Source organism: Saccoglossus kowalevskii, chromosome 8 (assembly GCF_978046115.1).
Source record: "Saccoglossus kowalevskii chromosome 8, keSacKowa6.1, whole genome shotgun sequence".
Lineage (NCBI taxonomy): Eukaryota > Metazoa > Hemichordata > Enteropneusta > Harrimaniidae > Saccoglossus > Saccoglossus kowalevskii.
Genome location: NC_140648.1, coordinates 23,945,884 through 23,963,542, shown reverse-complemented (window position 1 = coordinate 23,963,542; position 17,659 = coordinate 23,945,884). Strand labels below are relative to the sequence as shown.

The 17,659-nt window shown below is 38.0% G+C and overlaps 1 long non-coding RNA gene across 1 annotated transcript in view; it reads right to left on the bottom strand.

The window, feature by feature from the left end:
- Positions 1-7,970: 7,970 nt before the first annotated feature.
- LOC144356989 (uncharacterized) overlaps positions 7,971-17,659 on the bottom strand; it is a 36,542-nt gene continuing 26,853 nt past the window's right edge. Inside the window, exons 2-3 of the long non-coding RNA XR_013421607.2 lie at positions 11,505-11,594; positions 7,971-8,115 (exon numbers count right to left, since the gene is read on the bottom strand). This is a non-coding gene — a long non-coding RNA (uncharacterized LOC144356989). The remainder of the gene's footprint in view (positions 8,116-11,504; positions 11,595-17,659) is intronic.

Sequence of the window (17,659 nt, the reverse complement as noted above, 5' to 3'; positions counted from 1 at the left end):
TGAATATTTGTAAAACATTATTTTAAATTTTATTTAATTTAGTAAGTTTACAGTATTATAATAGTTTTTTTCTCTCCATATAATTGGATTTCTCTTTAACGATAATACACTACATAATGTGCAATGACATGCTCAGTAGTGCACTATTGAATTCGGCTCGAGTTGAAAATTTTTCCTTCTGTATTCTGAAAAAAATGCAGATAAATGTAACTATGAGTTTGGATCAAAATAATTAGTACTGTAAAATGAAAAATTTTCACTGGGTTTAAATTTCACTGATTTTCCATTTCAGGCATATTCACTGGGTTTTAAATTCACGGTTTTATCATTTAGATGTTGTCTTCTATGCTAAATTTTACATATTCACTGGGTTTTAATTTAGCGCATTTTCCAGTCAGCGAAATTATATCCAGTGAATAATTAATCCTTTTACAGTATTGTTATTTAAAGGGCGGTGGTTGTCACGCTGCGCATGTGCGACATTTTTGTTGATAAACATTGATTCACAAGTATGAGGTTTGACCCGGGCGCGATTTGCACAAATTACCTTCGGTGACTCCTTCGATACCTTCCAATCACCTAAAAAATACCTAATTAAAGCTAGGTAACGTCTCAGTTTGTACTCTTTGATGTGCGCAACAGTCAAAGTCGCCATCTTTGTTTATAGGAAACCCATATACTAGTATCTTGCGCATGCGTGGCGCGACGACTACCGCCCTTTAAATTGAGATTAAACATGTAGTAGTACGAATCAAACTACTTTACTCAAGATGCTAGTTGGACGAAATGTGTTATGTTAAAAATTAGGAAGTCACATTCGATTTTCCTGCATTGAGCACCAGCTCGGTCCCGAGATTGTCTGTAAACTGTTATTCCCTGGTCGCAAGTAAGTAAATGATCCACATGTACACTATTTTATCCGGTGCGTAACTTTCAAAACGCACGCGTTTTAAATATTTATATTAGTGCTCTGAAACACCATCATTTGTCGGCTTAGAGTAAGCAGCATTTCGTACGGTGCGGCGATTCAATAATTTATAGCAAATACGCCGAGAGTATATCCGTAGGAGACGTTGTTCTTAGCCATCTTGGCGCCAATTTAAAAGTCAACCATCCACAAAATAGATTCATTTGTAGTCTACGTTAGTCAACAGAAAATATTTGATCTAAACTAGAAGCCATGTGACATTTTGTACGTTTGGTTCAAAAGTGAGATAAAATTCAGTGAAAATGACAGAAAATGTGAACAATATTTTCAAAGGTTAATAATGAAACGCTAGCGATATTGTACCGTGATTTTTTGGTTATTTATAAATGACCAGTACACAGTAATTGTTTCGCCGCGCCCAAAATATGACGAGACGCAGAACGTGTGACAAAATACAGTAAACAAAGGACGACGTGTTGGAGAATGAAGTATAAGATCACAGCAAGGATTCACGTGGGTATATTCAACTTTTGGCGCGATTTACACGTTATTCGCACGAGGCATTTTGATATCATCGAAGAGTGAAAAAAGATGTATTTGTGATATAATTACGATTATCCCATCTGTATTAAAATTAAATCGAAAAAAGTTCTTGGTGTTAGAGAAATCGGATGACATTTATCATATCAAGATCATATCCCTCATTTAGTCAAGCCAACCTGACACCGTCAAACTAGAGTTCCAGTTATTAATATATTACATGGTCGCATATCGCCCATACGTGAGTCCACGTGTAATACATGGTCGCATATTCGTCAACTGGGAATCCAGTCGTCAGATGTGTAGATGGAGGAATATCTTCCTCGTACACTAGTTACTTAAGGCCATTAAATCACTCATTTTAATATGTTTCTTAAGTTTTTGTTGCAGTTGAATACGTGATAATATTAGCAATAAGATAATATAAAGATATTTCGTTTTCGACATTGTGAAATTCTTTCGTTTTTATACAAAACAATACAGTATTTAAAGGGCGGTAGTCGTCGCGCTGCGCATGTGCGACATTTGTGTTGATAAACATTGAGTTTCACACGATTCATTACGCTCTTCTAATGAAATCACAAGTATGAGGTTTGACTTGGGCGCGACTTGCACTAATTACCGCCGGTGACTCCTTCGATACCTTCCAATCACCTGAAAATACCTAATTAAAGCTTGGTAACGTCTCAGTACAGTATGTACTCGTTAACCTGCGCAATAGCCAAAGTCGCCATCTTTGTTTATATAAGTCCCATATATCTCGCGCATGCGTAGCGCGACGACTACCGCCCTTTAACCAAGTAAAATCATATTTATTAAATTTATTGATTATACATGTCATTTAGTTTTGTTCAGTCATAATTCAAGATATTAACAAGTAGAATATAAAGCGTATAGCCAATTATCTTTTTATGTAACATTTTTGTGTAATCGGTAATTAAAATTATCATTGGCGTGCATACGGAATACATCGCGTTATGAATTATTCTTCATATATTTCAGTATTTATTTGTTAAAATCAGTTCTTTTCACCCCCCTCAAAAAAAACGAATCTCATAATTTCGAACCGGAAAGTCTTTATCGTAGTTTTTATTAGACCTCATACTTGATGTTTTTGAACGTTCACTGCGCTGACTATATATTAAAATATGGCGTGGCACGATGTGTGTAGTTGCAACCCCCAAAGGTTAGGTTCATGTGTTTTAACCACGAACACGTGTAAACGGACAGTTGTCTAAAGTTGAAATCCACGACGAAAAGAAAAGCGAAACTGAATGTAACAATGTGCAATAACCGAGTGGTCCGGGCAAATTAAATGTGATTTACAAAGGCACGGTGCATGATCGGTCGATGACAACTGAGTCGTTGCTGAATATTCAGCGCTTCTATGGTGATATTGAGTTTCCATAGTAACACTCACCGCGTAGTATTGAAGGAATGCGTCACCCGTGGAGATAATAGGCTGCAACTACGACAGGAAAAGGCGAGCCATATAACATTCAGTCAATCACCTCGACCATCTTTCGAAAAAGGTATGGGTATGGGATTTAATTCGGTGACGAAAAATCAAAGATTTTAGGTAGACTTGATGTTTGATATTGAAAAAGAAGAAGAACAAACCCTCCATCAATTGTCTTATAAAACACATCGATCGGGTAAACCATTGACTTTATGTCACAAGGTATGACAGCAACAATTAATTACGCAGCTCCTCATTCCAATCTGGCGATGAAACGAGCACTACTTTTAATGGAAGACGTTGTTTGGCAATCACGGCACTCCATCAATTGAAGCCTGTCAATGGCAGCTTCCGCGTCACATTGTAACGGGAACACAGTCAAATCAAAGTACCTATGCTCTATATATTGACGGCCATCCGTTAAAGGCGAATTCGTTGCGCACATGGTTCATGGTTTAGTTTGGTTGGATTTAACTGCCATTGCAAATTGAATTGTATGAAAAACAAGAGAACAGGTTACCTTGTTGTCGTTATAGTACCAATTTGATTGAAATTTGATAGAGACCCCGGTCTTTTGTATTACTCAGGCTCGACACCTTTATCAGATATGGATCAGATCAGCAAAAAACTTGATTGTATGATTTTTTTTCAACGAATTGCGAAGAATATGTACTGTAACTGTGTCCAAATGTTGGCCACAGTTATGGCCTGATTTTGTTTGTATTTGACTGTGATTCGTATTTCATTTGCTAACAGTGTAATGTTTTTCAATGACGCGTTCGCCTGTTCATAATTGCATACTAGAACAAAGATAAATCGTGAAATATTTCCCAAAATACTAGTAGTTCGCGAATATTGAGGCTATTGAATATTTCACATACTAGTCCACGGACTTCAACAAAGCTATGAAAATGGTCACAGAGTGCAGCGTGTAATTTCGTGTAAATTAGACAATGTATTTTACACGCGCTGTATATGTCGCATGGGACCCACATTGAACGTGATGCATTGTCACGATACGTGCTTGATTGTATAATTCATTATTTGTTCGGAAAGAAAGCCCCATTGGCCCTTATTACATACACTAGTAATTAACCCACTATGTAAGACCTTCCCTACCTATAAATAGACAATGGAATAGTCTACAAACTTTAAAGCCCAATATTTGACGGTCGCGAGTCAAGAGCGTGTTACCAGCGGTCACCGTTGAGGGACGGTGCAGCGGCCTTCTAAAAACGCTCAAATGTTTCATAAAAATAAAAATTCTCCCTCCGTTATTTTAACACCAGTTTATAAACAAAATGTGCTCTTTTCAATTGGAATGCACATTTCCCACTTCTAAGAAACAAAATCGAATGGTTATAGAGGTAACAACTGCACACAACTGCAATGGACAGCACGTCCGCGCAGTTACGCGTGAAAGGATGGCTTGTAAGTGATATAGTAATTCTGATTTGTACATTTCGCTTCTATTCAAAATGATGACCGTGTGTTCTTCATGAAAGTCACGTAGCTCGCGTTTATTGACACGCCGCGTATTTTGACAAAACGACCCGATTGAATAGAAAATGCCTTCTGACTGGTTTTATTGCTTGTTTCCCAATGACAATCAGACACAAACATTACTGTCAATTTTGATTACAATAAATTCATTACCGATGCTGCATTCGTCAAAAAGTAACGCGATTATTACGTCCGTTACTGTATTGCGTGCGAAACAACGTAACCTTGCTTTATTGTTTGTCTATTGCCAGCATGGTATCAACAATTGAAATAGCGAAGGTATTGAACATTTCCGTATGTGGAATGTCGTCATTAGTTCGTTTGTATTAACCTCGCAACAATAACATAGAAATATCAAAGCAGGTATATCATCTAACCAGCCACTTCGTCCATTCAACCTCCGGCCGCCCACCCTTCCATTCATCCACCCCCTCAATCCATCCATTCACTGGCACTCATCCATTCACTCGAGCCAGTCCATCCATCGACTTTTCTCCATCATTGACGGACCCACCCACCCATCCATCCATCCATCAATCCATCCATCCATTCATCTATATATTTATCCATCCATTCTACCATCCTTCCTAAGATGTATAACAATAGCTACCCTTACCGGTAGAGTGATGTTGAAAAACAAGATACGAGCTCTGGGCAGCTAAAGTAGAATAATGAACACATCCTCGCACATTGAGTCTTTTCCCCGAACGATTATTTTGTCAAAGTACCGATTAGAAGAGATATTATGCAATTATGAAAAAAAAGATAAGAGAATATAATCGACTCTGTATTGTATCTAATTTTTATAATTAAAAATAAATTAGAGAAAATATACCGTTATTAACACTGGGTAGTACAGCTGTATTTAATATTAAACTCGTTCGCGGATACTCAGATTTCTGTGATTTTTACACCATAGTTTCATTTTATGTTGTTTTTCACAAAAGTCACACACCGTATCGGAACTACTACTACCTAAACAAAAATTGCTAAAAACCATGAAAATGCCCATACTTATTCCATTTAACACTGTAGGAAAACGATCTCGTCATAACTGAAAATATCATTTGGGAAAAATAGTAATGAGTAATTCCGATTGTAATTTAGAGATTTCTTATTCAGTTTTCATGAAATAATGCTTTTACATAGATTCCTATGAAATTTGTTCTAAAAAAACCTAATCTTTTTTCTACACAATTTTTTTCCTGAAACCACGATTCGTTCTGGGTAAAAACACTCAAAATGCTATGACATATATATTATTAAGTAGCACTTTTAAAACATAATATTGTGATAGCGTTTTCACCCTATTTAATAGGTTGAATTACCTGCGAATGGCCTTAATATATTACGTTGAAATTCCAGGCATGCTTCTAATTCCGGGAGGGAATTTAACACACTTTGCTCATAAACTAATGCAAATATTGCACCATAGAACGAAGTAATGCTATTATAAAAAAGATCGGAATGACTCCGTACTGGGATGTCTTGTAAACGTATATCTTATCCAATAATATAACACTAATGGATTGCTAACAGTTCGCAATGTGCATAAACCATCGGAATGCTCAGTTGGATGACCCGCGCTTCAAATATCTGCCTTCCGTGCCAACTAGAAATGGCAGGGTTAATAAGTAACGTCGACACCTTTCGTTTATCATCGTCAACAAAAATAATGTAATAGAGAAATATTGAATTCAATTAGTACTCCTCAAATCCCGTGGCACTTTATTTACCACGGCGCCGGGCGCGCGAAATGCATGCAGTGGATTTATTTCTAATTAACGTTGTAGCCATGTTGGATTTCGATAACACTCTCGAGAATTTGAGCGACATGGAATTTATATGAAACATGATTACGATGTCTATTTCCGTGGTTAAAATTCTTTTCACGTATTTCAGGTGGTACCATTCATCGCGGATTCCTGCGTGAACACTTAAACGCGCACATTACACATATTTGTTTTATGATAATGACATGTGTTCACTTTGTGCCATTTATTGCCCGTATGTAAACGATCATTTTCCTTCGAACGTAAAAACGGGGCATTGAAAAGCCATAGCGTCGTAGTAGCGTCAAAACAGCGCTCGGGATTCGACGTATTTGTGGAGTGTTTTCAAACCAAATAAAGTGCTATACACATTTGATGATGTTCAATGTTGATCTAGTAAAGGTAACTTAACGCTGTTTTCTCTGTGGAACATCGGTATTTGGACATAGAGCTATAAAAAAAATGTGAATCAAATTTCAAATCAAATTATTCGATTCGGCGCCTTCCACGCGTTACGCGAAATCTTGCGGTGAACGGAAATTACATATCTAGTGTCTCCCAATTTCAAACCTATTAAAATAACCGCAAAATAAAGAAAAACAAAAACTAATGTTCTGGTTAATAAGGATCAACTTTTTGGAGTGGTGTCACACTTGTGTTGTTTCATCATAATGACGTTTTCTCAAAGTGCGACTGATTATTCGTAGACTTGCATTTGCACGGAATTTTGAGATTCCCTAGAATCAGCAGATATTTATAATCGTTAAAACCTTATAGAATAGAATAGAATAGAATAGAATAGAATAGAATAGAATAGAATAGAATAGAATGGAATAGAATAGAATAGAATAGAATAGAATAGAATAGAATAGAATGGAATGGAATGGAATGGAATGGAATAGAATAGAATAGAATAGAATGGAATGGAATGGAATGGAATGGAATGGAATGGAATGGAATGGAATGGAATGGAATAGAATAGAATAGAATAGAATAGAATAGAATAGAATAGAATAGAATAGAATATATACAGTGTATTTGCCACCCCATCATGATGATGTCCTTGTTTGAGCCTGCGTGTCTGGGATGTAGTCTAACTCATAACACTATTTTTCACCGACTATCGTAACACTATTTCTCACCGACTACCCACGGTATATTCAAGAGTGTCGCCTGACAGGTTTTGACGTCGTCGTCCTTTATTTGTCCTTTGGGAAGGAATTGGCTCTTACTCTACCGGGGATCATGTATTAGTTGAGTGGCATAGTTGTAGTCAGCTTCAATATAGCATGTCACTACAAGACACTCTGGGGACCACTGTGGTCAGTCAAGCAATCGTGAATGATCCGAATACAAATCGAATCCATTTCTTTAAAAAACATAGTAATTATTAATGCAATACCGCGAGCTGTTGTTTTTAAATAATATCATTGGTGTTTGCTTTTGATCGATGTTTAGAGCAAATTACGCTGTCGTGTAGCAACCATAGCAACCGTCGCTATAGTAATTAACAAGTTTTTTAATGGTAGCGTCGCTGAGTGTGAACGCTCATAAGATCATCTATCTAATTTGCATAGTTTACTCTTAGTATAAGAACAAACTAGAATACAGTTCACCCCTTGCTCAGAATAGAATCGCGCAGATGAGAATGAAATAGATGGCATTTTTTGAAGATAAACAAACCAGGATCCTAAAGGGCCAATTATCCTCGTCTTAGCATGTGGTAATTACTACATTATAGATAGTGAATTATAATCCGAGCCGCCTCTGCAGTTGTTCTCATCTTTACTTCGTTAATTTCCAACTCTCACGAGACTACAAAACAATATCCTTTAGTAGTTCATCTCAATTCGCCGTAATCATCTGACTGTTAGAAAAGGTGGACTGATGATTGTTAGGGATGGCCATCATTTCTGAGAGAGAAAAAAAAATAGAAGATAAATTAACTACATAATGAAGAGCGCGTGACTTGCACATCTTAGAACACGAACCATTAGAACAGTACACGCCCGATAAAGAAATATGTGATCTCCCCTACTAGGTGCCTCGCCGAGCAGGAATAAGGGCCCGTCCCTTAATTGAACCCAGTCACGCACGGATGCTTATCTGAATGGTGTCGACTCTACCATTAGATTAACTACTGAGATATGGAATAGCACAATGGAATGTCATCAATTCACCGTTTTAGTGAAAGCTAAATGGAAATCACGGTGAACATATATAGGACATTGTGACTGTGTGATAGAAGACACCGTATTTCTTAGATGCAATTATAAAACGATTAACAAATAGAAACACGTTTTCACTAAAAAGGAATACATTAATCTGAACGTGTATACCCGGATCTATTTGAATCTATTTTTTTTTTGTTATTGAACAAGTCTTTTAAAAAGTATATTGCGGCATTTGAAAATAAAGAGCCCGAACTATTTTTTTTTTTGATATCACCGACCTTTCGTTTTAAAATGGTTGAAAACTATTTTGAGTGTAACGTGTTCTGAACAATACTACATGTAATGGCATTAGATATCAAACTGTTCGCAATCATTTACAAAATTTGATAGCTATTTATTGAAGAGAGCTCAGTCGCATAATTGAAAAGTATTGATTACTATTTTGCATAAACATGGCTTAGTGTGTATGATAAAATTTACACATTAATAGTCATTGATGGATGGTAAAGATGATCCCCAAGTTTTGTCCAGAGTCACGTATTTTAATCTTGCATTTTATAAAGAATAACGACATTAAACCAGACACATATTTCTTCCGTCAGCTCTTTGTGTGCATTGAATGAAATGTCTAACAGCAAATTCCAGCTTTGCTTGAAAAAATCAATTTTCCCATTCAAAATAAAAATATTCAAATAGTCCATTGGTATCAACATGACAGGAAACAATGTTGTCCTATGTGGCTTTGTGTTCTTGCAATTAGAGCACAAAGTGGTAAATCAGATACACTTAATAATATTACAAGGACAGTTGGAAGGTGAAGCAATTACTGAAACCTGATTTCAGCGATAACTAAGAGAATTCGGTAAATGATGCATTTTTTTCTGTAGCATCAAGTGTTGTAATTTTTCCGGAAAATACTCCTGTTTTAGGTGTGATACGGATATATTAATGTAATGGAGTCGGTGCAATCGGTTGTAATATTCCCTAACGCTGACATCATAGATTAGGTCACGTGGGAGACAGATAAGATAACTGCCTGTATATAATCAGTTCGTGTAAATGAGGAACACTCTGTACGTCATCGTCACCATACCAACCCTAATATCCTGGTACTGATTTTTTTTTTTTTTGAAGTTCTGGAAACGATCACAGAAAGATGTTACAACTGTGAAATTGCATTTTCGCTTTGTGTGTTCTGTAGAAACACTGACGCTTGCTCTAAGCATCGTAAATTCCGGGAATAAGGACTTTGGATTTTGTACAGTTAACTAACAGAATTCCTGAAATGAATAAATGAATATTATTATCCATATCTATGTATGATGATAACCTATACATGTATCCTAAATTTACCAAATAATGTAATGATATTATTATACCGAATACATGTATATTTCTTTCATTTTCTATTTTCCACAGACCATCTTAGTTGGCGACAGTGGGGTAGGCAAGACATCGATATTGGTACAGTTCGAACACGGGAAATTCCCTGGATCTTTCTCCGCCACAGTGGGAATAGGATTCACAGTAAGAACAATATTCACGTAATATTATAATTAATTTGGATCATGTATCACGTGAAACGCTTGGTATGATACGCCGGATGATACGAATATACTGATTGTTCTATCATATGGGTGTAATACTGAATAGTATACATATATTGGTGATACAGGGGATATTCTGGCATTGACATGATGATATAATGATTGACTGATATAAACATAGTGATATAGTCATAACGGCACATGTTCTCTGCCGCGATACATGCTTGGTTATCACTGCTACTGTGAGTGACCTTATTATGGACAGTATCTCATATCGTCTTTTTTTAATAACTTTCAATATAATCATTAACATTTAAACTTACCATATATAGCAATCGGTACACTGTTTATTGTTTATTTCTCGAGAAGTATCAGGACCACATGCCTCGTTAATATTAATAATTAAAACTATAGTTCCCGAATTACATTTTAGTCTGAGGTATATAATTTAACTGGAATATATAAAGTGCTATGAAAGTTGAATATGTAACCCCATATACTCTATTCTTAGGTATATCGTATATTTTTCGATCTTTATTAATACATAAAGGTTCAAATATTTACATAATTTGGCCACAAAAAAACAATAGATACAGGTATATATACAGGTGTACATATTAAACTCATGAATATTTTTGCGAACTTAAAAAACCTGGAAAGTGAAAGGTACTAAATATTATTTACATCTTTCATATACATTAAATTAATAAATAATATGTATCCCCCATAGACTTTATTCTAATTTATAAACGCTAAGTCAATTCATTTCATCAGATTAATCTGATGAGATTAAATCTGAACAGACATCAAGGTAAGATTAGTCTGGTCGGATTAATCAGTCACTAAAGTCCAAAAACGCCCGGTATTTTTCAGAATCTGATCAGTCGCCATATTTTGCGGTTTATACGATGCGATTTACCTGAACAGACTAATCTGACCAGATAAATCTGGTTTTGTAAGCCAAGCTTCATTCTATTCTTTACTTTAAGTCTATGTTTAAGTGTATGAAATGGCTGAGCCGCTGTGTATTAACGAAAGGACACGTGACCAAAATTGTACTTTTCAGTAGTCTCAACTTCTCGTCGTCGGCGAAAAGATGAAAATCTTTTAATCGATCGCATGTGGATTTTAGAGATTAGAGGTGGATTACGTGCAACGTGATTACGTGTCTTGCATTTATAAATAACGCAGTACGCGTCAACCTGAGGCGATCGATGTCTAGGTGTAGACAGGGGCCATAGTGATAGTAAAATCATACGGGTGGGTGTTTGGTGGCTGCCCACGAGAAATTTTGCACGTTTCTCCTCGAATTTACGTTAGCTTGGGCTTATGATTAGTACACTGTTCCCACAGTTTTTATTTATGTGTTTATAGATGTGATAAATATTCCTATCCCCTGAATTTCGATGGAAGATCCTAGTTTAGGCTTTATTTATTTTTATTTTTTTAAATAAATGTGTTTAATTATTCATTCTCATTATACATTTTTTTAACTTTCTTTTATTTTACTTTATTTTTATTTGGTAATCCCGAATGTGGCGATAGGTAAAGTAATACAAATAAGATAATACCTTTACTTACTTTGGCCCTTTGCCCCAGTCGGAGCATAGGCCACCGATGATCGTTCTCCAATGTGCTCGTCTATGAGCCTTCCTTCTCAGGTCGTGCCAGCTGTTACAAATAAGATATACGTAGTAACAATAAAGACAATTACAAAATAATAAAAATATATAGTATAAAATTAAATTAAATTCGATCTGTACAATACATCTGACGGAGCATAAGCGATAGTTTCGAATTTGTGAGGCCGAAAAGAACACATAACACGCGATATTCTCAAGTCCTGGTTGCAGGATCGCTTGCGCGAGTAACTATGTACAAATCTATATTCGTGGCATTGTATGCAGAATATAACTTGATAAAAGGGAATAGCATATGTTTTATTGACCCTGACAAAGTAGTTTTCTTGTATAATGGTTAACAAATACGTTATGTACTAAACGAATGTGACAACCGTGTGCTTTGAACAACCTTTCCTTCGAGTGAGAAACCTCTCATCTCGGGTGCATTGGTTGATGAAGTAGCCTCCTCTAACTGGACTGTAGAAGCAAAATATAGAATCTGTACTTGTACGGTGTCCTCTAACTGGACTGTAGAAGCAAGTTGCAGAATCTGTACTTGTACGGTGTCCTCTAACAGGACTGTAGAAGCAAGTTACAGAATCTATACTGATGTTCTCTAACTGGACTGAAGAAGCAAGTTACAGAATCTGTACTTGTACGGTGTCCTCTAACTGGACTATAGAAGCAAAATATAGAATCTGTACTTGTACGGTGTCCTCTAACTGGACTGTAGAAGCAAGTTGCAGAATCTGTACTTGTACGGTGTCCTCTAACAGGACTGTAGAAGCAAGTTACAGAATCTATACTGGTGTTCTCTAACTGGACTGAAGAAGCAAGTTACAGAATCTGTACTTGTACGGTGTCCTCTAACTGGACTGTAGAAGCAAAATACAAAATCTGTACTTGTACGGTGTCCTCTAACTGGACTGTAGAAACAAGTTACAGAATCTATACTTGTACGGTGTCCTCTAACTGGACTGTAGAAGCAAGTTACAGAATCTATTCTTGTACGGTGTCCTATAACTGGACTGTAGAAGCAAAATACAGAATCTGTACTTGTACGGTGTCCTCTAACTGGACTGTAGAAGCAAGTTACAGAATCTTTTCTTGTACGGTGTCCTATAACTGGACTGTAGAAGCAAAATACAGAATCTGTACTTGTACGGTGTCCTCTAACTGGACTGTAGAAGCAAGTTACAGAATCTGTACTTGTACGGTGTTCTCTAACTGGGCTGAAGAAGCAAGTTACAGAATCTGTACTTGTACGGTGTCCTATAACTGGACTGTAGAAGCAAGTTACAGAATCTGTACTTTCACGGTGTCCTATAACTGGACTGTAGAAGCAAGTTACAGAATCTATACTGTAACGGTGTTCTCTAACTGGGCTGAAGAAGCAAGTTACAGAATCTGTACTTTCACGGTGTCCTATAACTGGCCTGTAGAAGCATGTTACAGAATCTGTACTTTCACGGTGTCCTCTAACAGGACTGTAGAAGCAAGTTACAGAATCTATACTGGTGTTCTCTAACTGGACTGAAGAAGCAAGTTACAGAATCTGTACTTGTACGGTGTCCTCTAACGGGACTGTAGAAGCAAAATACAAAATCTGTACTTGTACGGTGTCCTCTAACTGGACTGTAGAAACAAGTTACAGAATCTATACTTGTACAGTGTCCTCTAACTGGACTGTAGAAGCAAGTTACAGAATCTATTCTTGTACGGTGTCCTATAACTGGACTGTAGAAGCAAAATACAGAATCTGTACTTGTACGGTGTCCTCTAACTGGACTGTAGAAGCAAGTTACAGAATCTTTTCTTGTACGGTGTCCTATAACTGGACTGTAGAAGCAAAATACAGAATCTGTACTTGTACGGTGTCCTCTAACTGGACTGTAGAAGCAAGTTACAGAATCTGTACTTGTACGGTGTTCTCTACCTGGGCTGAAGAAGCAAGTTACAGAATCTGTACTTGTATGGTGTCCTATAACTGGACTGTAGAAGCAAGTTACAGAATCTGTACTTTCACGGTGTCCTATAACTGGACTGTAGAAGCAAGTTACAGAATCTATACTGTAACGGTGTTCTCTAACTGGGCTGAAGAAGCAAGTTACAGAATCTGTACTTTTACGGTGTCCTATAACTGGACTGTAGAAGCATGTTACAGAATCTGTACTTTCACGGTGTCCTCTAACTGGACTGTAGAAGCAAGTTACAGAATCTGTACTTGTACGGTGTCCTCTAACTGGACTGTAGAAGCAAGTTACAGAATCTGTACTTGTACGATGTCCTCTAACTGGACTGTAGAAGCAAGTTACAGAATCTGTACTTGTACGGTGTCCTCTAACTGGGCTGTAGAAGCAAGTTACAGAATCTGTACTTGTACGATGTCCTCTAACTGGACTGTAGAAGCAAGTTACAGAATCTGTACTTGTACGGTGTCCTCTAACTGGACTGTAGAAGCAAGTTACAGAATCTGTACTTGTACGGTGTCCTCTAACTGGACTGTAGAAGCAAGTTACAGAATCTGTACTTGTACGGTGTCCTCTAACTGGACTGTAGAAGCAAGTTACAGAATCTGTACTTGTACGATGTCCTCTAACTGGACTGTAGAAGCAAGTTACAGAATCTGTACTTGTACGGTGTCCTCTAACTGGACTGTAGAAGCAAAATACAGAATCTGTACTTTCACGGTGTCCTCTAACTGGACAGTAGAAGCAAGTTACAGAATCTGTACTTGTACGGTGTCCTCTAACTGGGCTGTAGAAGCAAGTTACAGAATCTGTACTTGTACGGTGTCCTCTAACTGGGCTGTAGAAGCAAGTTACAGAATCTGTACTTTCACGGTGTCCTCTAACTGGGCTGTAGAAGCAAGTTACAGAATCTGTACTTGTACGGTGTCCTCTAACTGGACTGTAGAAGCAAGTTACAGAATCTGTACTTGTACGGTGTCCTCTAACTGGGCTGTAGAAGCAAGTTACAGAATCTGTACTTGTACGGTGTCCTCTAACTGGGCTGTAGAAGCAAGTTACAGAATCTGTACTTGTACGGTGTCCTCTAACTGGACTGTAGAAGCAAGTTACAGAATCTGTACTTGCACGGTGTCCTCTAACTGGACTGTAGAAGCAAGTTACAGAATCTGTACTTGTACGGTGTCCTCTAACTGGACTGTAGAAGCAAGTTACAGAATCTGTACTTGCACGGTGTCCTCTAACTGGACTGTAGAAGCAAGTTACAGAATCTGTACTTGTACGGTGTCCTCTAACTGGGCTGAATAAGCAAGTTACAGAATCTGTACTTGTACGGTGTCCTCTAACTGGACTGTAGAAGCAAGTTACAGAATCTGTCTTTGTACGGTGTCCTCTAACTGGGCTGAAGAAGCAAGTTACAGAATCTGTACTTGTACGGTGTCCTCTAACTGGGCTGTAGAAGCAAGTTACAGAATCTGTACTTGTACGGTGTCCTCTAACTGGGCTGTAGAAGCAAGTTACAGAATCTGTACTTGTACGGTGTCCTCTAACTGGGCTGAAGAAGCAAGTTACAGAATCTGTACTTGTACGGTGTCTTCTAACTGGACTGTTTAATTAAGTTACAGAATCTGTACTTGTACGGTGTCCTCTAACTGGACTGTAGAAGCAAGTTACAGAATCTGTACTTTTACGATGTCCTCTAACTGGACTGTAGAAGCAAGTTACAGAATCTGTACTTGTACGGTGTCCTCTAACTGGGCTGTAGAAGCAATTTACAGAATCTGTACTTGTACGGTGTCCTCTAACTGGACTGTAGAAGCAAGTTACAGAATCTGTACTTGTACGGTGTCCTCTAACTGGACTGTAGAAGCAAGTTACAGAATCTGTCTTTGTACGGTGTCCTCTAACTGGGCTGAAGAAGCAAGTTACAGAATCTGTACTTGTACGGTGTCCTCTAACTGGGCTGTAGAAGCAAGTTACAGAATCTGTACTTGTACGGTGTCCTCTAACTGGGCTGTAGAAGCAAGTTACAGAATCTGTACTTTCACGGTGTCCTGTAACTGGGCTGTAGAAGCAAGTTACAGAATCTGTACTTGTACGGTGTCCTCTAACTGGACTGTAGAAGCAAGTTACAGAATCTGTACTTGTACGGTGTCCTCTAACTGGGCTGTAGAAGCAAGTTACAGAATCTGTACTTGTACGGTGTCCTCTAACTGGGCTGTAGAAGCAAGTTACAGAATCTGTACTTGTACGGTGTCCTCTAACTGGACTGTAGAAGCAAGTTACAGAATCTGTACTTGCACGGTGTCCTCTAACTGGACTGTAGAAGCAAGTTACAGAATCTGTACTTGTACGGTGTCCTCTAACTGGACTGTAGAAGCAAGTTACAGAATCTGTACTTGCACGGTGTCCTCTAACTGGACTGTAGAAGCAAGTTACAGAATCTGTACTTGTACGGTGTCCTCTAACTGGACTGTAGAAGCAAGTTACAGAATCTGTACTTGCACGGTGTCCTCTAACTGGACTGTAGAAGCAAGTTACAGAATCTGTACTTGTACGGTGTCCTCTAACTGGGCTGAAGAAGCAAGTTACAGAATCTGTACTTGTACGGTGTCTTCTAACTGGACTGTTTAATTAAGTTACAGAATCTGTACTTGTACGGTGTCCTCTAACTGGACTGTAGAAGCAAGTTACAGAATCTGTACTTTTACGATGTCCTCTAACTGGACTGTAGAAGCAAGTTACAGAATCTGTACTTGTACGGTGTCCTCTAACTGGGCTGTAGAAGCAATTTACAGAATCTGTACTTGTACGGTGTCCTCTAACTGGACTGTAGAAGCAAGTTACAGAATCTGTACTTGTACGGTGTCCTCTAACTGGACTGTAGAAGCAAGTTACAGAATCTGTACTTGTACGATGTCCTCTAACTGGACTGTAGAAGCAAGTTACAGAATCTATTCTTGTACGGTGTCCTATAACTAGACTGTAGAAGCAAAATACAGAATCTGTACTTGTATGGTGTCCTCTAACTGGACTGTAGAAGCAAGTTACAGAATCTTTTCTTGTACGGTGTCCTATAACTGGACTGTAGAAGCAAGTTACAGAATTTGTACTTGTACGGTGTCCTCTAACTGGACTGTAGAAGCAAGTTACAGAATCTGTACTTGTACGGTGTTCTCTAACTGGGCTGAAGAAGCAAGTTACAGAATCTGTACTTGTACGGTGTCCTATAACTGGACTGTAGAAGCAAGTTACAGAATCTGTACTTTCACGGTGTCCTATAACTGGACTGTAGAAGCAAGTTACAGAATCTATACTGTAACGGTGTTCTCTAACTGGGCTGAAGAAGCAAGTTACAGAATCTGTACTTTCACGGTGTCCTATAACTGGACTGTAGAAGCATGTTACAGAATCTGTACTTTCACGGTGTCCTCTAACTGGACTGTAGAAGCAAGTTACAGAATCTGTACTTGTACGGTGTCCTCTAACTGGACTGTAGAAGCAAGTTACAGAATCTGTACTTGTACGATGTCCTCTAACTGGACTGTAGAAGCAAGTTACAGAATCTGTACTTGTACGGTGTCCTCTAACTGGGCTGTAGAAGCAAGTTACAGAATCTGTCTTTGTACGGTATCCTCTAACTGGGCTGAAGAAGCAAGTTACAGAATCTGTACTTGTACGGTGTCCTCTAACTGGGCTGAAGAAGCAAGTTACAGAATCTGTACTTGTACGGTGTCTTCTAACTGGACTGTTTAATTAAGTTACAGAATCTGTACTTGTACGGTGTCCTCTAACTGGACTGTAGAAGCAAGTTACAGAATCTGTACTTTTACGATGTCCTCTAACTGGACTGTAGAAGCAAGTTACAGAATCTGTACTTGTACGGTGTCCTCTAACTGGGCTGTAGAAGCAATTTACAGAATCTGTACTTGTACGGTGTCCTCTAACTGGACTGTAGAAGCAAGTTACAGAATCTGTACTTGTACGGTGTCCTCTAACTGGACTGTAGAAGCAAGTTACAGAATCTGTACTTGTACGATGTCCTCTAACTGGACTGTAGAAGCAAGTTACAGAATCTATTCTTGTACGGTGTCCTATAACTGGACTGTAGAAGCAAAATACAGAATCTGTACTTGTACGGTGTCCT